General features: G+C 50.4%; 1 protein-coding gene across 1 annotated transcript in view; it reads left to right on the forward strand.

Moving 5' to 3' along the window:
- The first annotated feature begins 1,552 nt into the window (after positions 1-1,552).
- Positions 1,553-26,671, forward strand: part of LOC142581758 (Ig-like and fibronectin type-III domain-containing protein 2) — a 98,039-nt gene continuing 72,920 nt past the window's right edge. The window contains exon 1 of the mRNA XM_075691231.1: positions 1,553-2,099. The gene's annotated coding sequence lies outside the window, so the exon portion shown is untranslated. The remainder of the gene's footprint in view (positions 2,100-26,671) is intronic.

The following is a 26,671-nucleotide window of genomic DNA, read 5'->3' on the forward strand; positions in this document are numbered from 1 at the left end:
TGCTCCAGCAGCAGAACGCCATAGCCACAGCGAGCCTCTGCGGCGGATCCAAAGAACGCGAGGCGATTATATGGCTAGTCTCTCAAGTTATGCAATGAGCATTCAACTACAGATGCATTGTTTTCATGTTCTACTTCGCGAATTATCCTACGTATACGCACGAGTAATACAATGAGAAGAGTTACAGCGGACGTTATTCATGTGACATGTCTAGTTTATGATGTAGGCAGCGCACGATGGAAAGCGTAGTAGTGCCACTTTTCCCATATACATTAACAGCGCGGCATGTATACCGAAAGGATTAATTCCACCACGACCTGATAAGATAGCCTGGGTGTACGTGAGAGATGTGCTGTGACCAACACAGCGCATATATATATATATATATATATATATATATATATATATATATATATATATATATATATTCGTCCATCCTGGCTTCCGCGTTGCCGAACACCTTTGACATGGAAACAGTAAGTGCATCGGAGTGCCGCATCGGGTGTCGATGTCAACTGAGATCGTCTGCTCGCGACGAAACCCGAGGCCCTTCTCCAGTCTCCTTCTGAAATTTTCACGTCTACACAATGGGCTGCAGCATGTGCAGCGGGCTAGGGACTTTGTACAAAGTATGAATCGTATCCGTAAGTCACTGGCTTATTCTGGACAGTGGAATTTGCACATCTGCAGACAGATGTAAGAAGGTATGAGTCGCCGAAGGCTGTCAGCTGTCGACAAATTGAACCGAATGCTCAGAAGCGGAGCGTTGCAGCCATCGACCGTGGTTCGTTCCGGACTTGGCATAGATGGTACATATGATGGGGATCAATTGAATTCGCGGGCGCTAGAGATGACGTAACGTCGACAATGCTATGAAGAAAAACATGAAACGTTAGTTGTAAGGTGCAAAACACGTTCAGTTCGTTGCATTCCCCGAAAGCTTTATACATATAGATTGCGCCCGCAGGCAAATGAATATCCGCTTAATTCGCCACGATGGTCATTGAACCGTTCCGTCTCAATAACCTTTCGCTGAAATTTGCCTAAGCATACGTGAATGATGCCGTGCAACGAAGACCACTCATAGCATGGGCGGAGCAGCATGTTTTTCACCTGGCGTGCTGTGAAAGATATAGCTTGTAACGAACTTTTAGCACCAAAACGTATTAAAAAGAGAGCAGCTTAAACACGGGATTCTGTAGCCCTGGCATACACGAGTGACAGTGGCGTCGTGTTCAGCCTGGACGTCAGCCCTATTCTCTGTCCGTCACGAGGACGCGCATCCGTCCCTCCGTCTGTGGCGACAGAATCCTACTGTGGTGGCATCCTCCCAGGCGCCCGTGCAACTTTATAACGCGCCTCGCTGCCGAGCCTTTCCCGGCGCCACTCTTGTTACGCACCTGTGCAAGGCACATGGCGTCGAGCGCAGGCGGAGGAGAGCCGCCGCCAAGGCCGCCTGGTTCCTCCGCCAGTGCAAGGGCGCCGCGACCGCGATAAGGACAACACGCGCGCGCCCATCTAACGAAACGCAACCCGCTCGCTCAGCTGTTTGGTCGCCGCCGCGTACTGCGAACGCGTCCAGGCGCGTGTGTGGCCCGGGAACTCCGGGACAGAGGAGTCGGGCGGCGGCGTTGGGCGACGACTCTCACTTTCCTCCAAGTGGGGACGACCCGGACGAGGAATAATAGCGGAGAGGAGGCCGCAGGGGGAGGGCGCGTGAAGGAGAGAAGACAGAGACGGCAGCGGGCGCCTTGGTCGCGGCCAGTTATTTCTCAGAAGCGGACCAACGCGAACGGTGCGCGCAGCGGCCGAAACGTCGGCGCACTCCTGCATCGGAGGAGCACACGCTATCCGGCCCGCCGACGCCTTCTTCACCCTGACTGCCTGCTTCTCCGCGCAGCCCGACTAGAGTGGGCGCACCCACGTCGACGTTGCCGTTTCTCCTGTACTGACAGTCCCGACGCTGCTACCGATCGGCAGCGTATCTACGACTGCACCTGGCTGCGTCGTCGTCGTCTGGCAGCGTCTTTGTGCGCCACACTGGCCGGCGGCTGTTCCGCACTCGAGACCATTTGTGTGGCGGAGCCCAACTGCAGCCGGTGAGTGCACGCGCTGTCCTGCGCGGTACGCGACATGCATGACTGCAGCGTATATAGCATTTCCTGGAACGGGCTACATTCTGCAGCTGTATTTGGTGTCTCGTATCACGTAACACGAAAGAATGGCTGAAACGGCTTCTCGAGAAGGTAAAGCGCTTGGTTTAAAAGTGTCTCAAGATGTACTTTTCGTTGCAAGCTGTACACGTGCAGCCTGCGTCAGCGCGTATGTTTGTCCCCGTCGTGCTTTTCCTCTGCTGACTGCTGAAGTTGCGCTTGCGGCGCTCGTCGTCTACGATGCTTCAACTGGTCGCCAGAAAAAAAAAAAAGTATTCCTTCATTGTATTCATACGAACATTGCGAATGCACCCGTGACTGCTTACAGGCTGCGATCTGGATAGACTCTCTTTTTTAGCCCCGCACGACAAACTCTCACACTCTCGTACACATCCGCCAGTTCACTATGACATGCCTGAAAGCAGTTTGGCGCGTACAGGATCGTAGCACTGTGGTGCTACGATCTTGGACTGCGCAACCGTCGTGGTGTCACGGGTGTCTTTGTTATAACGACCGCTGGTCTGTGACATGTTTCAATCACATTGTTATTATGGGTGGAAAAAATACTTTCTTCACTGCAACGCGGCGTAACTATGCTCTGCGTAACCTCGCTTCCGAGGTTTTATCTGGATTGGTCACATGCGACTATCGAGTGTCCGTATTATTTTTTTTTTTTCCTCGTGAGGTTTTGCGTGCGCTCAGTAATGCTCTGGGCTGAACAGCTAGAACTATACGGCACGAACGTGTAGTTCTCCGCAAGACTGGTGACCCGGGTGGAAGTGGTTCCTTTACCGTTTTTTTTTTTATGCTTCTTCACCAGCACATTCATTACCCGAGAGTCCGCTGTGTCACCCATGGCCCCCACGAGAACAAAGCTGCCGCTCTACGCCGGCGGTGCTTGTATTACACACTCCGCTCAAGACGAAGAACCGTCCATTGTCTGCAAATGCAGGCAATTCCTCGTGCCCTCGACAGGAAGGGAAAAATCAAGACTCTACTCTTTCTTAGGGGCTCAACGATGGGGAAAGCTGCAATTCCTTCTCGGCTATCCGGAAGCGTCTAAGAAGAAGAAAGAAAAATGAAATTCGGCCAGGGAGCACAGAAGCCAAGCGCGAACGGGCCGCTGCCAATTCCGCACTTATTCCTTATTCTTCCCTCCGCGCGTACGCTGCGTGCTGCGCTGCGTATACTGTGGCGCGAACAGTGATCGACGACCATTCTGTAAGCTTACGTGCCATCATTTGTATCTGCTGCAAAAAAAAAAAAAAGGAAAGGGACTGTCATGTTCTGTTTTTGTTTTCTTCCTCTCTTCGTCGTATATCGCTGATTTCCTTCGCCTTTTGTCTCTGTGCCTATAGAATAGACTGGAAAAAGCACGGCTTCCCAGACACGGAGCAGGAAGAGCGCTGATTCGTGCGTGCATATGTGTGTCCGCGATGTTGTTGTTCCTGCTACCGCGTGATGCATACGGTTGTTGATGATGATGGTCGGCGACGTACCGGTTGTGTAATTGCCTCTCGCGCGCAGATTGTTTTCCCGAGACCGCGCGGGGCCTGGTACGGGCGGGCGTCCGTGTCGCTATACGCGGGCTTCTTCACTTTCTCCGGCACCAGCGGCGTTTAATACGGAGATCCTGTTGGCAAACGATCAAAACGCGCCCGAGCCTCTGTAGATCTTATTCCTCTGTCCATACCACGTGGGAAGGACCGCCCGTTCGCGACCATCGCTGAATGTGCGGGTCGCAGCAAAGATGCTTGCAAAGCACTTCGAGAGAGAGAGAGAGAGATATAGAAATGGTGGTAATAATAGTAATGGACAAATAATGAAAACACAACATGTGGCCTTTTGGCTTGATTAGGTAATGCGTGCCCACAGTGTATATAGTTACGTCATTGAGGCGAGCGCGCGATTGCGATGGCCATCGGTGAGCATGCAACACTGGGCTTAATGGATGTATCCGAGAGAAACGTGAAGACGCCTTTTATTTTCATTTTCCTCGTTGTGCGACCCGCCTGCATGGTCACAAAAATACACAAAGAGTTGTTTGAAGGTCGTGCCAACGTCGATAAGGATATATATGAGGCACCGTATAGAAGAGTTGTCCAGGTGAATCCCCCCTCCCTCACTACCCTTCTTTTTTTTTTTGTTCTTGATTGTGACGGTAGCGACTGTAGCTATGTATTTCGTTCCCAGAAGCGTCTTAGCGCAGGCACGTACACTGCTGCAATTTGCTCTTTCGTCGAACGCTGCTGCTGCGGCTGCTGGAACGAAAATTGCGAGCCCGTAATTGCTCTAAGGTATATTTTGTCATTGTGTATAGAAAAAATAAAAAGGGGGAGGGGGTGTTATTATTTGCGTGAAGAGAGACGCGCATGTTATAGGGTAAAAAGTCAAGTAAGTCACGTTTGATGCATGGTTATGCGTTCAGCTTCGAAGGCAATGAACAAATGGAAAACGACAACAGCGCTAACAGCGCCTTGAAGGGCCCCTCAGCAGGCCACATAGCAAATTTTGGTTGTACGCTGGAAATTGTTACGAGCCCTGCAAGGAGTATTCTACCGCAATAATTTCTCAAATCAGTTCATTAATTGCAGATACAGAAATATTTGAAGTGCTGCGAACCCTCTAGCGAAATTCCTTCCCTGCGTTCTCCCATACCGGAACCGGATAATCGCGTGACGAACACGTCACGGGCCCCGCCTTCCCCTCTCTCTCTCTCTCTCTCTCTCTCTCTCTCGTTTTACAGCGGAGCTGTTTATGCAGACCCTGTGCACTCGTTGTCGGACTTCGCTAAAACTATCATCATCAGCAGTGCCTCGAGCGACTTCTTCCACAGCCGGCTCCGTTGCCGCTCGTCATTCCAGCGTAGAATTTCACTTCTCTTCTGACGTCGTAATGGCGAGGCCGCGTTTACGGGGGTATGTGCCATTTCTTAAGGGGGTATGAGCCATTCATTGTCTTACGTGACGGAAAGATATAATTTTGAAGCAATTTAATTTTGAAGAATCGCAAGCTGCAATGCCGGACGGATTCTGCTGACCGCGGAGCGAACTCGAGACATCGAACGCAAGTGACAACGGCGGACTGCGGGCATGCCGTCGCAGACGTCCTTCTCTCCGTTGCAGCCGAACGCGTGCGTAAGCTCGTTAAGAAACGCAAAGACGCCAATCGTCAAAGCAATCCAACCAATCGTCAAAACGATTGCAGCGCCAGCATCCCCAGTGGTGGGCCTCGCGCCCAATATACGGAGCTTTGGATTAGTGGTTCCGCACATTCCATCCCAGCTACAACTATGGGAAGACCACGAGTAGTGCTTGCTCCTGAGGAAGAAGCTGCCTACCGCGAGCGTCATGAGAGTTGGCTCGTGAACGTGCTCGTGGTCGTAAGCCCGACCCCGAGCTGCGCGCCAGAGATGTCGAGTTTAAACGGCAGCGCCGGGAGAATTGCTAAGGGGGGCTACTTTGAAAAACTCGGCAGGGAAATAAAAACGAATGCGAAGGCATTCTGGCAATAGCTGAAAGGCTACGGAGCTGATCCATCGGGCATCATCGAAATTATCTTTGTTAATGAGAAGTTATTAGATGGCATTGAAAAAGCTACTTGTCTAAATAAACACTATCGTTCGGTATATTTGCCAAAACACAGCTATGGTACTTCACTATGCACAAGTTCCGTTCCGACTATGCAATCAGTAGAGCTAAATGTGAATGGAATCAAGGCATTACTAAACAAAAATAACGATAACAAGGCAAATGAACCAGACGGCATTTATCCTCGAATTCTAAAGCAAGCATTCTAAAGCTGAACCAATTTCCCTTTACCTCTACGTACTCTACACCAAGTCTTTATCTTCGGGTACCCTCCGCGATGACTGGAAAATTGCACATGTCGTCCCCATTCAGAAAGGTGGGTCAAAAAAAGATGTAAATAACTTTAGGCCCATTTCACTTACGTCCATACCATGTAAGTTATTAGAACATATTTTATATGAAGACATAATAACACATTTACTGACAAACAACGTACTGGCTTCACAACAACATGGGTTCCTTAAGGGTCTATCTTGCCACAACACAAGTGACTGAATTTTATCATGACCTTGTATCTCATATCGACACCGGCGGACAAATTGATTGCCTTTTCCTGGACTTTCAAAAGGCGTTTGATGCTGTTTCACACTCTTTGCTTTTAGGAAAACGAGCATCACTAAATATTGACCACACAGTTCTAGCTTGGATCGAAAACTATCTATCATTCCGCCGACAGTGCGCAGTATTAAATGGCAAGAAATCCATTTTCGTAGATATCAAATCGGGTGTCCCGCAGGGCTCAGTCTTGGGGCCACTTTTATATTTAATTTATATAAATGACATTTGTTCACTAATTAGTTCTAGTAAATGTTTGTTTGCCGACGACTGTGTCTTATATAGGAAAATTAGAAAAGATGACGTTGCCCTGTTACAAAGTGTCTGATCATGTGTTCTTAAATGGTGTTCAAGATGGAAAATTAACTTAAGTACTAAAAGATGCGTTCATGTTACTTTTACACGTAAAAAACACAGGCTAACCTCTGAGTATGTCATCAGCAATAACACAGTGAAACAAAAATTACACTATAAATACTTAGGTGTGGCATTCTCTGCTGATTGTTCATTGAATGATCACGTTGATACAGTGGCTGCTAAGGCCACCAGGACCTTAAACATTATACGGCGAAATCTGAGACACGCGCCGCCATCTTTGAAATCAACTGCTTGCCTAACATACGTTCGACCAATGCTCGAATATGCTTGTGCCGTGTGGGACCATTGGCAAAAAACACTAAGTGATAAACTTGAAAAAATACAGAACAGAGCAGCAAGGTTTGTCTCATGCCGGCACTCGAGAAACCGATAGCTGTACCAATATGAAAAATGAAATAGCACGGAAAATTCATTGCTCTCGTCTAAAAAAAAAAATTGCGTCTGAAACTCCTTTATCAAATATTTCATGGTAAAACCGGTATTCGAAAGTAAATATACTTACACAGGCCTCATTATGTCTCTGCACGTACTGATCATCGTTCCAAGGTTTTGGAATACCGCACTAGAACTAATATGTAGGCTGATTCATTTTTTTTTTTTGTTCGTTCCATTAGCGAATGGAATCACTTATCAAGTCAACAAGTGTGCTGTGTCAGTGAAAACGCGTTTTTTTTTTTTTCGACATTGTAACCCCCCTGCTATAGCGCCTTCGGGCTGAGCAGGGTAATAATTGAAGAAAGAATAAAAGCCGACCCCGAGCTGCGCGCCCGAGAAGCCGTAGTTCAAGGGCAGCGCAACACAGCTTCGCTGTTCGACCATCTTCACGTACTGGAAGGGGCGGTGATTTTTTCGCTGAGTGGCGCACTTCCAGTGACGGTCACGCGCGCGAGCTGTTGCATTTGTTTTGTTTCGCGCACTGGACGATCTCGCACGCTCTGCACGAGAGCACCTGATCAGCGGTGTAAGTCAGTGCAACAACCACGAGCCCTGAGGCAGGCGTGAAAGGATGAAAGAGCATGGTCGCGGCGCTGGACCACGGTAGAAAGTGACATAGTTTCGTTCTCTGCGCGCGTGACTGCACGACGTGGGAACAAGCAGACTAAACGGAAATACATCTCTCTCGCTACGGCACGAAGTAAAACAAAAACACGCAGACATTCAGTTTGTATGTTTTATTATTTCTCTAAAATATTATTTGTCTATTGAAGCATCATATTAAGCAAATAACTGATGTTGCCTCGAATAATAAATACCGAAGTCACGTGTCACCATGAGCGACGTCACAGCACTGTCATGTACCTGTAGGCGCACTTGCGCGATAGACGTCGACTCTTCGGCTGGGTGCGCGGTGCCCGCGAGAAGGGCAAATGGTTTGAAATTTATGCTCTCTCCGCGGAGCGTAGAGACGTATAATAGCAGGCACGATCGTTAGCGCGCACTGTATGCACTGCGTTTGTCTCAGCTCAAAGCGGCCCGACCTGGCCAGGGGCATTTTAAAGGGCTGCGGTCATCTGATCACGCAACCTGCTTATTGTAGCGCCCGCCTCGCGATGTTCGCGTTTACGAGGTTAGTGTTATATATGTGCGGAAGTTAATTAACACCCAGACGCGTATAATTATTCTACTCGGATGGGCGTTCTTGTTGTTTCGTGGTGTCAGCCGTCGTTTCCCGGTGCGACATGTGACCGGCACGAGCGCGCCAAATTTTCTAACGGTAATTTACAAATAAAATCAACGAGACGTGAAAGAGACAGGCCAGAGACGGTCTGTGGCGTGTACCTACGCGTGCAATTATTTGTTGCTAACGGCTTGTGGCCTGAGAGTCGAACGATTAAAAACAGAACTTAAAACTCTTGATGCCACTCGTCTGCGACAATCTACTGCCTTTTTTTACGGCGAATGACCCGCATTGCGTGGATGATACGCGCAAATAATCGCCAATTCTCATCCGCTAACCTGAACGTGGAAGAGCTGCTGACATCCCGGGACGAGAAATTATACGCCATCTGCGCGACGCGGAACATATAAAAACTGGATGGCTTTCGGGGGATCTGGTAACGTCTCCATGGAGTCGACCCGCCCTGGTGGCTCAGTCGTTGCACCACTGAGCGCGAGGTCACGGGTTCGATGCCGGCCGCGTTGGCCGCATTCCGATGGGGGCAGAATGGAAGAATGTTCGTGTACTGTTCCTTGAGTGCGGGTTACCGAACCACAGGTGGTCAAAATTATTCCGGAGTACAACACTACGGCGTGCCTCCTAATCATATCCTGGTCTCGGCACGTGAAACCTCAGAATTCCAGTTTAAATATAGGGAGTGGGCAAGAAGGAAGGATATCGATTTGCCATCTGTACCACGTACAAGAAGCATGGCGTCCTCCTCCAAGTATACCGACGGCCTTCCATAAAAAATAAATAAATAACAATAAAAAAGTAAGGATCTGGGCAATATGGCTATGCAAATGTTTGCAATGGTTTACGAAAGCCGAACCAACACGTGTGATACACTGATGTGTACCAGCATCCTTAGCGTGTTTTTGTTCGGGCAGTTTTTCGCCTGTTCTGGTCGTTTAACAAGCGCAACGACTCGACCGTACGGCTTCTCGCTCCATATACTTCAGTTGGGAAAACAATGGCGCCGGCTAATCGAAGCGAGTAATCCACCGCTCCCGTTGCGAGACGCGCGCCTCTCGCGAGGAACAAACAAACAAACATCGCGGTGTGGGGAGCAGCGGAGGACCGCCCGCGATGCGTCCGCGCCTGAGTATTGTCCGCACGAGTGGAGAGGGGTGCATTGTTTGGAGAAGGAAGCTGCATGTGTGCATTACGGCTCTAATGACCGCCACTTGGCGCGCTGCCACCAACCGGCCCATCATTCGGCGGCCGTTCATAATTGATTTGTCTCCGTGTCGTTCGTCTTCATTTCGGTCGCAATGTGGGGTGCGCGCGGCGAGTGCTAATGAAAGGCTCCGTTCGATGCGCGCGGTCGAACTGCACGGCGGCTCCCGTGCATATGCTTCTCGTTTGCTTCAAAGGAACAGTTCGCTCCACGCGAACTGTCGAGGCGACCGCGTGCCCGTAGACGAGCCACATCAACACGGAATCGGGACGCCCCCTACCACTCATTCGAACTCGCACGCACACACAAGCACCCAACGAGTTCGCAGTGAAAAGCTACCGCAAGCAAAATAAAGAGCGGTGGGTCACGCCACGTGACTGTATAGAGAGATGGGGAGGAGAGAGTGTGTTTGCCTCGTCATACACCTAGCATGCTACGCTGCAGATGACAAGCGTGATGCATGTAATGACACACTCACACATGGCGCACACGTATACACAGCATTCACATCCAAAACTTGGCGGAGCCAAGAGATGGGACATGGGATTTACTTGCGGATTTTCCGAGTTTGGTCATGGACATTGTAGATTTGAATTTGCTTTGCAGTAACAGTTTGGTGTAAGCGTTGAGTGAGAACTCAGGTCAACGTCGCGCCGAACCTACATGTGCTCCCGCAGATCCAGACTCTTTTCGCAGCTAGTATATGTATGGCTCCGCGCTGAACGGATCAAAGCCTAGGTGACTTGGCGTAGGACAGATGCTCTTGCTGACGCAGTGGAGTAAGCACATCGTGACTTTCTTTAGAGCACCATATGAATAAATTTGACCGAGACAGGTGCTCATGTAGGTATGAAAAATAACATTTTCAGAAAGGCGAACATTCGTGAAAACTAAGCTTCAATGCACATTTCTTGTTTATAGTTATTGCAGTGGAAACAGTAGGATTAATTTTATTTTGATCCAGCAGCCTTTGTATTCGCGACCAACCTCCTTGGCGTCCAAAGTCGACCGAATTTTCTTTAAACAGCCTTCGCGCGTACCGCGCATAATCGTAGTTTGTTTTGTTTCCTACTGTTTTCACCTGCAACCGGCAGTTTATATAGGTACGCCTTCTTGAACAGTTTTTTGCACGATTGTTTTTACGACATGTACCTACTGGTAAGCAGTAAACGAGCGAGGTCTTATAAAATGAACGCGGTGATAGATGTGCTGCAGCATAGGCCACAGACTCCATTCTCTACCGTCTATTCCAGTATAGCTTTGCCTGCCAGCCTGCTCATTGTCTTAAACGCTGACCCGTACCTAACACAGAGATAACGAGTCGAACAGAGACCGAGCGGCTACACAGCTCTAGCTCTCTCTGGACTTACGTGACGCGCATTCGATGCCGTACGCAACCGTGGATGCATGGGTGTGGTTGGAGCGATACCATCTCGTGAGCACGAGATGAAAGAAAGACGCGATGGACAGTACGTCAATTACTAAGGGATCTTTTGTTTAATAACGAAGGCAAAGGCGCGGGAGAAGAAAGCGTTAACTCATACAGCATGAGGGCCGCAATAAGCACTGAGAACGTTCGTTTCCTAATGAAACGGAAGCTGCGCTGCACAATTTGTTCTACTCCGTGTCTTTGTCTTCCTTCTCTTCTCTTTAATTTTTTTCAATGTTTCCTTCGCAAGGAAGGCAACGCCACCTCAAGGATGCATACGTTCAAAACACAAGGTCACGCTAATTAAGATATAGACAACGGGCACGTATATATACTATACTGCCCAGTTAAGCACATTTGACGAGCGTTGTACGTCCGCGAACACTGCACTGTCCGTTCGAGGATTGTGTACGTTGAGGGCTCGCTATTAGTAGTTCAACGCGATCTGTAACGAGTACTGTACATCCCGCTCACTTCCGCGCCATTCAGTCATGCACCACGGTGCCGTTTCGGCTCTCTCTTATGCACGATTCCTTGGGCGAAGCCGCATTTAGGACGTGGGTTTCAATCATAGTAAGCCTTTGTGCACGCACATTCGTCGTCTTGGTTGCTACGTGCCTCTTTTGAATGTCGCATGCCTACTGGCTATAGAAGAATATACGTGCATAAACGCATGGCTGAACGCATATTGTCGATGCGCAGTGTACCTGCTCCGCAGCGACGCACACGAGGCGTCTATGTACAAAGCAAAGCGTGTCGCCCGACAAAGGTCTGCGGGCACCGTCATGAAGCGAGAGTCTAACAAAGGGCGGACACGTCCTGTCTGCGGACTAAGGACGCCGTCGACGCCTGATGAGCACGGGTCACGCATTTCGTTCTCGTTCTGCGCACAGGCATGCTGGAGGAGCTACGTATACTGGATCCAATTCTGAGCTTTCGACCACTCATGTGACCTCTCCCCTAATAAATATATATATATATATATATATATATATGCTTGCAAAGGCAAGCACACTAGAGCAGACGAGCGCAGGTGATTTTGCCATCCCATCCCTACACTGTCCGCCCTTTAAAATCAAGTTGACTTTCCTAAAGTAAATTCGAGCTCTTGTAGCCTTCACCACGGATAGATGCGCCCAATATGCGCACATTTCGGAAAGTAATGAGGTATTGCAGGGAAGACACCCTTGCCGCTCTTGTAAGAGGTCTGGGCACAATGTCGCCGTTCCAAGCATGCCGGAGGTTTAGAAGGCAAAGATTAATGTGACGATTCAGCGACAGAGTGATTGATCTGAAATTCTTGAAAATTATCTGTTCCCTCGCGAGGTTTCGAGATTTCAGCGGCCCGCTGTGAGTGGCATCAGGCTAACAGTAAAGAGAAAACGCAGTCTATAGTTGCGACTTCTGTCGTACCGTCGCTCATTGGATGTCATTGGTCTAACTGACCGCACAGTCATAGGTATAACGTAGCGTCAAGGTCACTTTTAAAGGTATTCACCTTGAGGGTGAACAAAGGGTGAAGCCGACTTCCCTGCATGCGGCCGTGCTATGCGACGAAATAAGTAGAGCGAGAAAAAGCTATATCAATGATGCGGGGGCTGCCCGCAGATCGCCTCACGAGCCCTGCGAGGAACTTGTTCCGGTGCCGCGCCTGCAAGCAGCACAACTGTGCAGGAAATTCCGCGCAGCACAAACCCCGCGGTTATCACATCGCCTATCAACTTCGTCAATTTTATTCACTTAATTAAGCGGGCAGAGTTCTGTCTCCTCAAACAGCCAATTGTGCCGTTAGTCGCGTGAATGGATGACCATTACATCATACACACATCTCCTGCGCCTGTCGAACGGTACCCGCCTTATAGTACGTGCCGCATTTCTGCACTTCAAGTGCGTCGTCTGTAGCTGAGCAGAAGGCGAACAAGAGGCCGGTCCACTAGCAGCTCCTTCCTCGTACATAATGGCTCATTGTCCGGCCGGCCTCAACGGCGACTTCCGTTTCACGCCCGCCTGCGCATGCCGCGTATATGCCATACCGTCGTATGAGGGCACTATTTATATCGTCATCAACCGCTACGAGGCGGTGGTGGACAGGGCGTTCAGGTCTTGACTTCGATTTCCGGTCGTACCGATTGCGTTTATATTGGGACAAAATCGGCCAAATGGAAGTGGTTCGAACTGGAACGAGCTGCAGAAAAAAAAAAAAAAAAGAGAAACGGGCCCTGCAACCCCGAGTCTACGAATGCCCTAAGCAGTAACAGGCCTGAACACGATCGCGTGTGGCAGCTTGTTCCGCATCGCTCCTGGCGTTGTTGTCTCTCTAGCACAGCCGTTATAGGCACGAACATGTTTTTGTGGAGCTACTCCGTGGACAAGTCTCAGCGTTCTCGATGCAATGCGACGGCCTCGGGTCTTCGCCCAGGGAGTTGAGCTTGTGCGGAGGTTCATACTGTTTTCGCATGCATATATGTGTGTACGCTATCTGCATTGCACGTCACGTGTACTTCTCTGACTACATGCGTCTCTGCTCGGCGCCGCTTCTTGTTAACAGCCCACGAGGTCTCTTGTGCTGCCTCTGCCACTGCGCCTGCTGCACATCTGACTCTGCTGGCTCACGCCGTCACACGTGTCCTTTGCGCTTTGCTAATTATGCCTCGTTTAAACGCCCATTCCAAACGTAATCAGGCGCCTTCCGATTGCCCTGCTAATCCCCATGCATGCCTCATACCCCTCGCGCGCTTTCAGCATGCTCGAGCGTGATTTCACAGAGATAGCCGATTTCGTATAGAGAGCAGTAAAATATTGCTGGGGAGGGAGTTATAGCTCTGCATCGGAGGATCATATAGTTGCGCCTTATATATAGGTCGATAATATATTTCTCGGCCATATACTTCTGCCAAGACACGCATGATATGAATTATTCTTGCTGAAATCGGAGCTTGGCGCAGCAACCATGCAGCATGCGAGGTTGAAGACATGCACATACGTTTGTACATATAGAAACACACTATTTACTTCGTCACGCCTTCACAAAGAAACACGCCTTCGTTCGCGCGACTAGGTTTTTCTCATTACTATAAGTTTGATCTCGTATATCTCGCTCGTTCATGTGCATGGATTACTAAATATACCAAAGTGCTCAACCTATAAACGGGAACTTATGTCTTTCAAATCTAACGACCAGTGGTGGCTCTTGAGCTGGCTTCGCCAACCGCAGAGAAGGATACCTGCACACAGCGGTTCGTTTATTGGCCCTTTTACTCACGATACTTAATGTCAATGAGTATAAGCACCAAGTTCTGGAAGGATATTAGCGCTATTGTAACTAAAATCCCGCATTAATTAGTATCTGGATTATGCGGTACCATATGACACCGACTACTACCACAGCGTCCATAACGTGTTTTAAACACGTTATGGGGCGTATGGCTTCGCTCATGCCAGTGGTAACGGCGAAGGAAAACTTTGCAGCTGTAACTTGTGTTTTGTTGGCGACGACACACGCCGGCACCTGTACCGAGCGTCCTTTTCCACAATGGACTTCTGTGGCCGGATTTTAAATCCATTTTCTCCCATTATAAGTGTTCGATTAACACTGCCATGTGCTTTCAGTGCGTGATCTGCACGGCAACCGCGAGTGGTCGCCCGATTTTCTTATACGCCTGTCTTGATTGCGAACGGCTTTGTAAGCCGACGCCAACCAACTGGGCTTGAATTCATAGGCAAAAACGACTCGTATAGTTGTATTCGTAATTGAATGACATCACACTCAAGGCGCCGACCGATTGCGAAGTCGCTACAGAGAGATTAAGTTCACGAGCAGCATCCACTGCTGATCGTGGAAAAGTCGTGCCTCCGTAGCGCTGTCATTTATCGTGCCACTCATGCCTCGATGAAGGCACGTGACGTGACGCAGCGTCGTCCGTTTCGCTACATGTGGACAGTGTCCGAAAATTGGGGCCAATCTTTTACTCGTGCCCCGAGTACCGAAACGTCCCACGCCATGCGTATACCACATACCCAGTGTTGCGTTTCGCCTGCGACACGTGGTTTTGCCGGCGCGACTGCGGCGGGGCGGCAGACATTTTGGCCCGATCGTCGTCGCCGCAACACTCATCGCCAGGTGTTTCCAGGCGCGACTGCGGCGATGCGACCGCCTAGGGATCATCCTCGCATTCCAGTCATTGTGCCCGAAACAGGCGATGCCAAAGCAGGGATCTCATTCCAGTTATTGGGCCCGAAACAGGCGATGCCAAAGCAGGGATCTCGTTCCAGTCATTGTGCCCGAAACAGGCGATGCCAAAGCAGGGATCTCATTCCAGTTATTGGGCCCGAAACAGGCGATGCCAAAGCAGGGATCTCGTTCCAGTCATTGTGCCCGAAACAGGCGATGCCAAAGCAGGGACCATCCTCTCATTACAGTCATTGTGTCCGACCGGCAGCGCCACGACAGGGTGCTACGAGATCGTGCTCGACATGGTGCTACGGCATCGCTACGACAGTGTGCGTCACCATTAGCCCATTGTACATTCACGTGCTCGTCTTTTGAGGGGTTCCTTCTTGCCCTCAACTGCGAGAGTATAAAAACAGCTGCCCCCGGACGCCAAAGGGAGGGCTCCGATTTCTTCTGTTGAGTGAAGTGCTCTCCCGTCTCTCTACTTCGGTCAAACCTGACCACCAACTCTTTGCGATGTTAAAATAAACAAGTTGTTTGGTTGTTACCAGTCGACTCATGCTTTGCCGGGACCTTCGGATGCTTCCAGTTGTACCCCAGGCCGCCAGGCCAACGCTACCCTTGGGGCTTGCGACCCAGGTACAACCACGGGCGTCAGCGCCGAGTTCCCAACAGATCGTACCAGCAGTCCGATCCGAAACATCTGGTTGCCAGCGGTGAGATCGCCTCCGACTTGAAACAACTGTCTGCCAGCGGTGAGATCGCGACAACGGAGGCCAGCAGCGAAGAGATGCAGTTGACTGTATGCTGAGCAGCTCAACGACGATCCGGGAGCAGTGCAACGAGCCCTGTGTGACGACTGGTTGCCTGCAGCGGAACGACTGCGCGGAATTCCTGCCTGCGAGGTTTGGTGAGTGCGGGACTTTCTTCTTCTGAGCTTTGCCAGGCTTTTGTTAGTGTTAGAAACAGAGCTGGTAATTGTGGTTGTCGTTGCTGCCGGGTTAGTTTGCGGCAAGACAATAGTAAGCAGTAGAGAAAGCAGCATTCAGAGCAGCCATGGATTTGAAGTCGTTGCGCAAACCGAAATTGTTGGAGCTTGCAAGAGAGTTGGGTCTGGATGTCTCAGACAAACTAAGAAAACCTGAACTGCTAAAGGCTATTCTTGAGTTAGAGGCTGAGGATGACGAGCTGTCGGAATGCCTTGAGACTATTGAGGAGAGGTCAAAAAGACAGGAGCGCGAACTTAAAGAGCAAAAAGAAAAAGAAGAGCGTGAACGTAAAGAACAGAAAGAAAAAGAAGAGCGTGAACGTAAAGAACAGAAAGAAAAAGAAGAGCGTGAACGTAAAGAACAGAAAGAGCGAGAGCAACAAGAGAAAAAAGAAGAGCGCGAACACGCTTTGGAAATGAAGCGTCTCGAGGTAGAGATGGAACGCGCTCGTAATGGAAGTCAGGCACACGGTGCAGGAGAACGAGTATTGTTCAAAATGACTGACCTGATGCGGCCGTTTAAGCTTGGAGAGGACATTGGTTTGTTCCTGGTTAACTTTGAGCGAACGTGCGAGAAGCAGGGGTTCTCTCGGGAAACGTGGCCACAGCGCTTGCTCACTTTGTTACCCGGCGAGGCGGCCGACGTAGTCGCTCGCTTGGATAGAGAGGAAGCAGAGGATTTCGACAAAGTAAAATCGAGTCTGCTAAAAAAGTACCGGCTGTCTGCGGAGGCGTTCCGTCGGAAGTTTCGGGAAAATGAGAAAGGCAGAAGTGAGTCATATACAGAGTTTGCGTATAGGCTTATGTCGAACATGCAGGAGTGGCTCAAAGAAGAGAAAGCGTTTGGTGACCACGATAAAGTTCTGCAGTGTTTCGGGCTAGAACAGTTTTATAGTCGGTTACCGGAGAACGTGCGATACTGGGTCTTGGATAGGCCAGACGTGAGTACGGTGGCTAGAGCCGCTGAGCTAGCCGAGGAGTTTGTGACGCGTCGGGCTCGCGGAGCTAAGGACGGTCAAAAGGGTGAATTTGGCTCGAAGTTTGAGAGGCCGAAGTTCACACCCATGAGAGCAAAGGGGAACACGCGTAGTGCGGATGCGAGTGGAAGCAGTGCGACCGAACCTAAGGAGACGGCGGCAGCCGAAGCCGAACGCAGAAAGCGGTTCGAGATGAGGCGAGCGGGCGTTTGTTATACGTGCCAGAAGCCGGGTCACTTTTCGGCGCAGTGTCCGGAAACAACACCAAAAGTTGTGTTTTTTTCAATAGGCAGCACTGACGAGAACATGAAGCTTCTCGAGCCTTACATGCGAGACCTCCTCGTGAACGGGAAAGAGTGCCGCGTGCTTCGCGATTCCGCAGCTACGATGGATGTAGTTCACCCGTCTTACGTAGAACCCCATATGTTCACGGGCGAGTGCGCATGGATCAAGCAAGCCGTGGAAGCTCATAGCGTGTGTCTGCCGGTAGCAAAGGTGCTTATCGAAGGACCTTTCGGAGCGCTTGAGACGGAGGCGGCAGTGTCATCTATGCTGCCACCCCAGTACCCGTACCTATTTTCAAACAGGTCCGATCACCTCCTGCGCGAGAAGGGGCTTTTGTTTGGTGAAGCTAGTGTTCAGGCCTTAACCAGATCGAAGGTTCGGGAGCTCGCTGCAAAGGCGGTAGTTGCGGGGCCGACGTTATCAAACAACGAAAAAGGGTCAGAGGCGCAGCAAGCTGATATTCAGAGCACGCCCGAACTGAATAAAATTGAGTCTGTAGCGTTGAAGGCGCCAGATACTGGAGAGGAAAATCCCGATTCGGGAAAGTTAGAAGAGCTATCTACTGATTTGCTCATCGCGCCTACGTCAGACGGACTTGATAGGTTGCTAAAAGTCAGCCGGTCGGCTTTGATAGCCGAGCAAAAAAAGGATGGCAGCCTGGAAAACGTGCGCTGCAATGTCAAAGAAGGTATCGCCAGGAAAACTGCGCGTTTTGTGGAAAGAGGTGGAGTCCTGTACCGGAAGTATCTAGACCGAAGAGGAGTGGAGTTCGATCAGCTGGTCGTGCCTCAATGCTATCGTCAGGATCTGTTGCGCTTGTCACATGGGGGTTCGTGGTCCGGACACCTAGGAGTTAAGAAAACTAAGGACCGTCTCTTGCAAGAGTACTATTGGCCAGGGTGTTTTCGGGACGCAGACCATTTCGTGAGGACATGTGACACTTGTCAGCGGGTGGGCAAACCAGGGGACAAATCAAGGGCGCCGTTGAAATTGGTACCTATCATTACGGAGCCTTTTAGACGGCTCGTTATTGATACAGTGGGACCTCTGCCGGTAACAGCCACGGGGTACAGACACATTTTGACTGTGATCTGCCCAGCGACAAAGTTCCCTGAAGCAGTGCCGCTTAAAGAACTCAGCTCAGTTGAGATAGTTAATGCACTACTGTCCATATTTGCGCGAGTTGGTTTTCCTGCGGAAATCCAATCAGATCAGGGCACAGTGTTTACTAGCGCTTTGACGACAACTTTTCTCGAAAGGTGTGGGGTAAAGCTGTTACACAGCTCAGTGTACCACCCACAGTCGAATTCCGTTGAGAAGCTCCACTCCGTCATGAAGCGCGTGTTGAGAGCCTTGTGTTTTGAACATCAAACTGACTGGGAGCTGTGTCTGCCTGGGGTGATGTTTGCTTTAAGGACCGCGCCGCATGCGGCTACGGGGTTTTCGCCAGCTGAACTGGTGTACGGTCGCTCGCTTCGATCTCCGCTTCGCATGCTTCGAGAATCCTGGGAAGGCAGGGGCGACGACCCAGTCGTGGTGGAGTACGTGCTTAAGCTCCTCGAACGCTTAAGAAGGGCACAGGAGTTGTCAGGTGAAGCAATGGCAAAGGCCCAGCAGAGGGCCAAGGTTTATTATGATCGGACAGCCAGGGCCCGTCGTTTTGAGGTTGGCGATGAGGTCATGATATTGCGCACATCGCTAAACAACAAACTAGACGTGCAGTGGGAGGGCCCAGCACGAATTGTTCAGAAACTGTCGGACGTTAACTACGTGGTAAGTCTGCCAGGAAAGCGGAAAGCACAGCAAGTTTACCACTGTAATCTGCTCAAACCTTATAGACAAAGGGAAGCAGTGGTGTGCATGATGGTAAACGTTCCTGAAGAGCTTCCGGTCGAGCTTCCAGGACTAGGCTCAGTGACGAACAGGGAAGACACCGGTCAAGTCATTAGTGACCTTATCAGTAAAGCACCGCTGTCGCCTGAGCAGAAAACCGAACTACACCAGCTATTACAAGAGTTTGAAGGTCTGTTCTCTGAGAGGCCTGGTAGGACTTCTGTACTTACTCATGATATAGAACTTACCTCCCCAGAGCCAGTACGATCCAAGGCGTATCGGGTGTCACCCCGCCAGAGCGATATTATGGAGGCTGAGGTAAAGAAAATGCTACAGCTCGGTGTTATTGAGGCAGGTGAGAGTGATTATACCTCCCCTTTGATTTTAGTTGAGGTACCGGGCAAGGAACCTCGTCCTTGCGTCGACTACCGCAGGCTTAATTCCATCACTAAGGATCAAATTTATCCGATCCCTAACATCGAGGAGCGCCTTGAGAAAGTTAGTAGCGCTCAGTTTATTTCCACCCTAGATCTTGTCAGGGGTTATTGGCAGGTTCCACTTACAGAAGAGGCTAGTAGGTATGCGGCGTTCATTTCACCAATGGGAACATTCCGTCCTAAAGTGTTGAGTTTTGGTTTGAAGAACGCGCCATACTGTTTTTCAAGCCTCATGGATAAAGTGTTGCGGGGACAGCAAGAATTCGCTTTACCGTATCTAGACGACGTAGCGATATTCTCCGCATCCTGGTCTGAGCATATGACACACTTGCGGGCAGTGCTAACCCGCCTGCGCGAAGCGGGCTTGACAGTAAAGGCTCCTAAGTGCCAGTTAGCACAGGCCGAGGTTGTCTACCTCGGTCACGTGATTGGTCAGGGTCGTCGCCGCCCCTCTGAAATAAAAGTGGCCGCTGTGCGAGACTTTCCGCAACCGCGCACCAAGACCGATATTCGGTCGTTCTTAGGTGTCGCCGGCTACTATCAGAGGTACATCCCTAGGTACTCTGATATCGCGGCTCCCCTGACGGATGCTCTAAGAAAGACAGAGCCTCAAACAGTCGTCTGGGACGAGACCAAGGAAAGAGCTTTTAGCGCCCTAAAGAGTGCCCTAACAAGCCAGCCTGTGCTACGATCGCCAGACTATACAAAAGGGTTCATTGTTCAGTGCGATGCTAGTGAGCGAGGCATGGGCGTTGTACTGTGCCAACGGGAAAATGGAGAAGTAGAACACCCCGTCCTGTATGCTAGTCGTAAGCTGACCAGTCGTGAGCAGGCGTATAGCGCCACCGAGAAAGAGTGTGCATGTCTCGTGTGGGCCGTTCAGAAATTGTCATGCTATCTAGCCGGCTCGAGGTTTATCATTGAGACGGATCACTGCCCTCTCCAATGGCTGCAGACCATCTCTCCCAAAAATGGCCGCCTCCTGCGCTGGAGCCTCGCTTTACAACAATATTCCTTTGAGGTGCGTTACAAAAAGGGGAGTCTCAACGGTAACGCCGATGGCTTAAGTCGAAGCCCCTAACGTAGGAATCAGCCTCAAAATTGTTTGTTACTGATGTTTTTCTTCCTGAGGCAGATTTTTTTTAACATATTGCTTTTGTTTAGTGTTTCAAAGTGATGATATGCTTTCTAGTGCAATTTTTCAATTTGTGGACGCGTTCTGAGTGATGCTAGACTACTGTAAGGAACTAGGCAGTGGTATAAAAAGGGGAAAGAGCCTGGCAGGGCTTAGTGAGGGTTGTGCCGTGCTTGCTGACTGAGCGGTTGAGTTTCAGCGTAGTTCTAACGCTTGCCGGGAACGAGAACAAAAATGTGAACTCTCCCGAAGTCACTTTGCAGTGTCCCGTGCGAACCTGAACGAGAGAACGAGGCCTTCTCTGTGCGCTGCGCTCAAGAAACGTCGAGGGACGCCCGACTTCGGTTATGAGCATCATCGAGCGACATCCCTCCGGACAGCGGATGCAGTCCCCTGTCCATCGGGATCTCCTTCCCCCGGCGGGGCGGTCTGTTGCGTTTCGCCTGCGACACGTGGTTTTGCCGGCGCGACTGCGGCGGGGCGGCAGACATTTTGGCCCGATCGTCGTCGCCGCAACACTCATCGCCAGGTGTTTCCAGGCGCGACTGCGGCGATGCGACCGCCTAGGGATCATCCTCGCATTCCAGTCATTGTGCCCGAAACAGGCGATGCCAAAGCAGGGATCTCATTCCAGTTATTGGGCCCGAAACAGGCGATGCCAAAGCAGGGATCTCGTTCCAGTCATTGTGCCCGAAACAGGCGATGCCAAAGCAGGGATCTCATTCCAGTTATTGGGCCCGAAACAGGCGATGCCAAAGCAGGGATCTCGTTCCAGTCATTGTGCCCGAAACAGGCGATGCCAAAGCAGGGACCATCCTCTCATTACAGTCATTGTGTCCGACCGGCAGCGCCACGACAGGGTGCTACGAGATCGTGCTCGACATGGTGCTACGGCATCGCTACGACAGTGTGCGTCACCATTAGCCCATTGTACATTCACGTGCTCGTCTTTTGAGGGGTTCCTTCTTGCCCTCAACTGCGAGAGTATAAAAAAAGCTGCCCCCGGACGCCAAAGGGAGGGCTCCGATTTCTTCTGTTGAGTGAAGTGCTCTCCCGTCTCTCTACTTCGGTCAAACCTGACCACCAACTCTTTGCGATGTTAAAATAAACAAGTTGTTTTGTTGTTACCAGTCGACTCATGCTTTGCCGGGACCTTCGGATGCTTCCAGTTGTACCCCAGGCCGCCAGGCCAACGCTACCCTTGGGGCTTGCGACCCAGGTACAACCACGGGCGTCAGCGCCGAGTTCCCAACAGATCGTACCAGCAGTCCGATCCGAAACATCTGGTTGCCAGCGGTGAGATCGCCTCCGACTTGAAACACCAGCATGCGCATTGAACGTCCTTGCGCGGGCGCGCGCGCACTCACTGCTGTGCTTCGCGGCGACGAATAAACTGCCCTGTTGCCTCGCGCCGTTCTTGTATGGCAACACGGCGCGTCTTCCCTGGGCATGGAGCGTGGGGCAGAATACAAAATGGTTGCCGGGCGTTGTCGCGCGGGTCGCGCAAACAAACGCGCCTCTCTCGGCGAATTCGCGCGTGGTCGTCTCTGGGCGCAGGTCTTCTCCCTCGTCGCTTTCATGGGAGCAGCCGAGTCACCTTCGGAGACGAATGGCGAGAAGAGGTTGGCGTGCCCCGCAGGGCCGCGCCGCGCATGAGGATGCCGCGCGCGACGCAGCTGTCGCGAATAACATGTGCCCCATGCCACGCGAAGAGACGCGCGGCGATGGATTCTCGGCCGCCCTCGCCAGGTCGGTCACCAGGGTTCAAGGCTTTCTTCTCTTCTTGGAACTCGCGGCTGACTCCGATGCGCGTCGCGCCTAGTCCGAGCAGACGCGCTATAAATTTGTCGCAGCTTACGGCAGTTGCAAGAACAAAATAAGAAATGGCAAGAAACGAAAGAATGCGAGTATATCTATCTCGGAAGCAGAAGACGACGGTCGTCGAGAATAAAAACGCAAAACCGGGAAAGGAGGGGAGGAATGGTGTAACGATCCGTAACGAGCGGGTCAGTAGGCACTTCCCAAGCGATTCGTCGAAATTTCAACGTCGCGTGCGGAATTTGCATTCGGGCTGAGTTGAAGCACTCTCATCTCGGCACCGTGCGTGCCTTGAACGGAAAGAGAAAACGGACAAAAACCTTTTGACATTGCGGCGTCTCTTTCTGGGACCCGCATGTTTGCTGGCATATATCTCCGTCAGGAGTTGCCATGCCGTCGCTGCGTCTCATCTTTATTTATTTACTTGTCTTCGAATAAACATGTCCTATTTACATCACGTGACATTCCACTCTGTGCACTGAGATTAATTGCTCTTCTGTTCGCCGCGGTGCAGTTTAAAACTGCCAAACTTTGCACAATATTTACACTGACTGTGGGAATGTGTTGCTTGTACTACAGCGCTATATAGCTATCGGGAGCACCTACATAAATAAACCCTGCTTACTATCTGAAATTGGCACAAAAGATGTCATTGTTTCAAGGCTGTACGAATGTTGTGCGCCGCGTTCTATCGTATTCGCAGTGCTGTTCAAGTTGTCCCATAAAAGAGTGCACAAGACGTTTACTACAAGTCCTCTCTCAACGAGCGGAGACTAATTACCGCCATTGCATGGCGTGACTTGGACAACATGCGAGAAAACTTTGTTTATCTGCAGGGAAATCATAATCATTCACCATTATCTTCATCACCACCACCGTCACCGTCTCGGAAGTCTAGTATACGTCTATATAGTGCCTTCCTAAGCCAAAAATAAAAAAAAGAAAAGCCAGGTACAACTTGTGCAGGCGGCGGGCGCACTCTCAGCGAAGTTTGTGGACACTTGGTGCGGTGGCGGATTCATCTCACTGAGCACAATGTGAAGGCGATTTCGTGTATGTAAGATAAAGGTATACGATTTCACCTATCGCTGAGCGTATCCCCGGTGTGCTGGCAGCGCTCGCGTGCCGTCCCATGCATGCACGGCGAAGGGTTCAAGCGAGCATTGCGGAAAAACCCCAGGGCCGCCTTCGATAGCCGATAGTGCGCAGCATGCGACCAGAGGTCAGAGAACTGCGCTCTCCTCTCCGGCCCGGAGGCAGCCCTCGGGCTGAGTGGCGGCCATTGCCCACGGGCGACTACGTTCGCTGTAGCTGTGCACCAAACCAGACTTCACTGACCGAGCCAGTTTGTCGCGTTTCCGCATCGCGACAAGCCGGCGCTCCGCGTTGGGGCTGGTTTTCGATACGCCCGAGCCGGCAGCAGACCGTTAAAGACGAAGGCGCCAGAGCGATCGGCTGCTTTCTTTCTTCGTTCCGCGGCGAAGCTAGCGTGAAGTTACTGCGGTCGAAGCTATGCGGTCGTTACTGACGGTAGAAAAAGAAAAGTAATAAAACGCTATACGGCATTATCCTCCGGCTCGTTTCCGTTTGAATATTTTAACCGATGCCGTCATCTCTGGCTTTTTTTTTTTTTAAATACCGGAGCTTTCTACGACTGTTTCGCTCAACCCCGCTAAGAGTGGGAAAAAAGAAATGAGGGAGAGGAGGGGGTACGGAGAAGGGGGGAATATACAGCCGTGTTTTGAGCTGCACGAGCTAGTTAGCTATTTGCCATCGCTATGCAACGATGAGAGAATATTCTCACAAACGGCCCGTTGCTTTTCAGAATTGCCGTTCTATGCTGACAATGTACACCGGGGATTTCAGTGATGACTGAGTAATTAATAAGAAACACGAAAACAGAGATTAAGTTGTCGTTTTTCTTTCGAAAACACATTCGCACCAGCGGACGTCAGAAATTGTGCGATAATCACTAATAAGCTTTAATAACCTGTAGTTAATGAATTAACCTTTTGAATAGTTAGTTTAGGGAACATGTTGCAATTGCGGACTCGAGGCCTGCCAGTGCTCAAGGCATACGAAGTGAATTGTAATAACGACACCATGTATCAATATGTCCATCCGCAAAGCTGCTGCCAAATGCACTGGCGTTTCATTCTCCCCACAAAGAGTTCCTTATGTGCACTGCGTTACTAAACTACCTGGGACACCAGTTGATAACGTGGTATTTTTTTCAGAACGGATGTCTCCTAATTGGCTCAGAATTCCAACCATCCGGATGTGGCTCGAACACTGACGGTCTTCAGTTGTGCGATTGCTATGCTTTTTAAAGTAAATAAACAAAACTTACTCAGCAATGCTGAGCATGCTCAACCAGTTAACGAGTGATTATCGCATCACCCACGATGTCCACCGTCTCGAATAATTTGTCGCAGAAAAAAAGTAACCTATTGGTTTCTCATGCACAGTGCTTACGATTTATCTTAGAGAAAGAGAATTAGAGTAATGATAGTTGAAGGTCTCAGCCCTGCTATGCAGGACTTCTTCAGATGAGATGTTTGAAGAGATATGAAATCAATAAAAGCAAAAAAACTAGAAATAAATAAATGAAACCCGGAATAACTTACTCGGCGCTCTTTGACCATGATTGGCCCTTGCACCATAAAACCCCACATATCATCATCACCACCACCACCACCACCACCACCACCACCACCATCATCATCATCATCCAGATAGGTTACTTAAAGCCTTCGCTGAAACGTCCCGTGTGCATAACTATGGTATATGGTCTTGCAGTCAATCCTGGCCTGTAAGAGGCAGCTACGCGGAAAAGATACAGAACACACATTGCAGCTAGAATGCGTATTTGGCATGTCTGCAGATGCAATTTGCAGACATTTTTGACGTGATCGAATGGACTGCGTTCGCGACGCGAGTAAGCTACAGTGATCTGTAGAACTGAATTTCTGTTCGTTGGTGTACCACAGTGAAGGCGACAACGAGGAGAGTAAGACAGGTTGCACAGTCGTTAGATCTTTAGTCGTGCACACACGTTGTATCCGTGGTGCAGTGACGACAAATTGCTAGCTCAAGGGCTTTACTGAAAGCTTGGTGGTCCTCGTAGGCGTTCGGCTTTCGATAAATACAACTACATGTTCCGACAAGTCTCATAACTACTAGAACAAAAAATAAGTTTAGAAAAGAAAAGACGTGCTGTTAGCGCGCACGTTTCCGAGAGTTCTCATGGATTCGCTAAGGGAAGCTAAGTGAGGGAAATTTACACATATTAATCTACTTTGCGTTTACGTAACGGCACGAAGTAAAACCACACACAAAAAAAAACCGCGGTATTTGACGCCCCCTATTAGCGTCCGTACGCACCACACTTTCATTGGCCGCATAGCCAAACAGATGACGTCGACAGTTCCGCAATAAGGACGTCACTCATTCGAGGTGCATGCACACTGCGCCATCCACGCCGTGCTGCAATGCGCGCCAGTATGCGCGTACCGTATAATGCGAGCGTCTTTCGTGAGCTGTCGATCGGTCATCGCTCCCGCCTTTTCACTCTCCGTTTGCAAGCGGTGACTGCGCGCGTCACAGCGACTGCGCATGCTGTAACGGGATGGGTCAAGGGAACGCCGGAGACGCGCGCGAGAACGCCGCGGGGGGAGCGCGTATCCGGCCTTTATACGCGCACAGCCGCACGGCACGCGGTGCTTGCACGAAAGTTGGGCGCGCAGGACGCCATCATTGCGACAGCAGCTGTGTTACGGCAGAGCGACCGACGATGCATCCCGGATGGTGTGCGCCGTGTGCCAGTATCACTACCGGCGTCGCAAGGCCTCTGCGCGTAGGGCAAGGCGTTCACCTTTAGGGGGTAAACATTGACCATTGGTGGTGGAGCTCAAGCACGCTCCAATTTCAGGGCACCTGTATTCTGCGTAGGTTCTCCTAACGTATATTTCGGGAAATCTACGAAGGCGAAGATTGTGGCATTAACATTATCCAGAGCGGGTTATGCGTGACGGATGCTTGCATGGGTAGGTGGTGTGTGTAGAGTGGCTCCTGCGCGTTATGCG

This window comes from Dermacentor variabilis, chromosome 1 (assembly GCF_050947875.1).
Source record: "Dermacentor variabilis isolate Ectoservices chromosome 1, ASM5094787v1, whole genome shotgun sequence".
NCBI classification, from domain to species: domain Eukaryota; kingdom Metazoa; phylum Arthropoda; class Arachnida; order Ixodida; family Ixodidae; genus Dermacentor; species Dermacentor variabilis.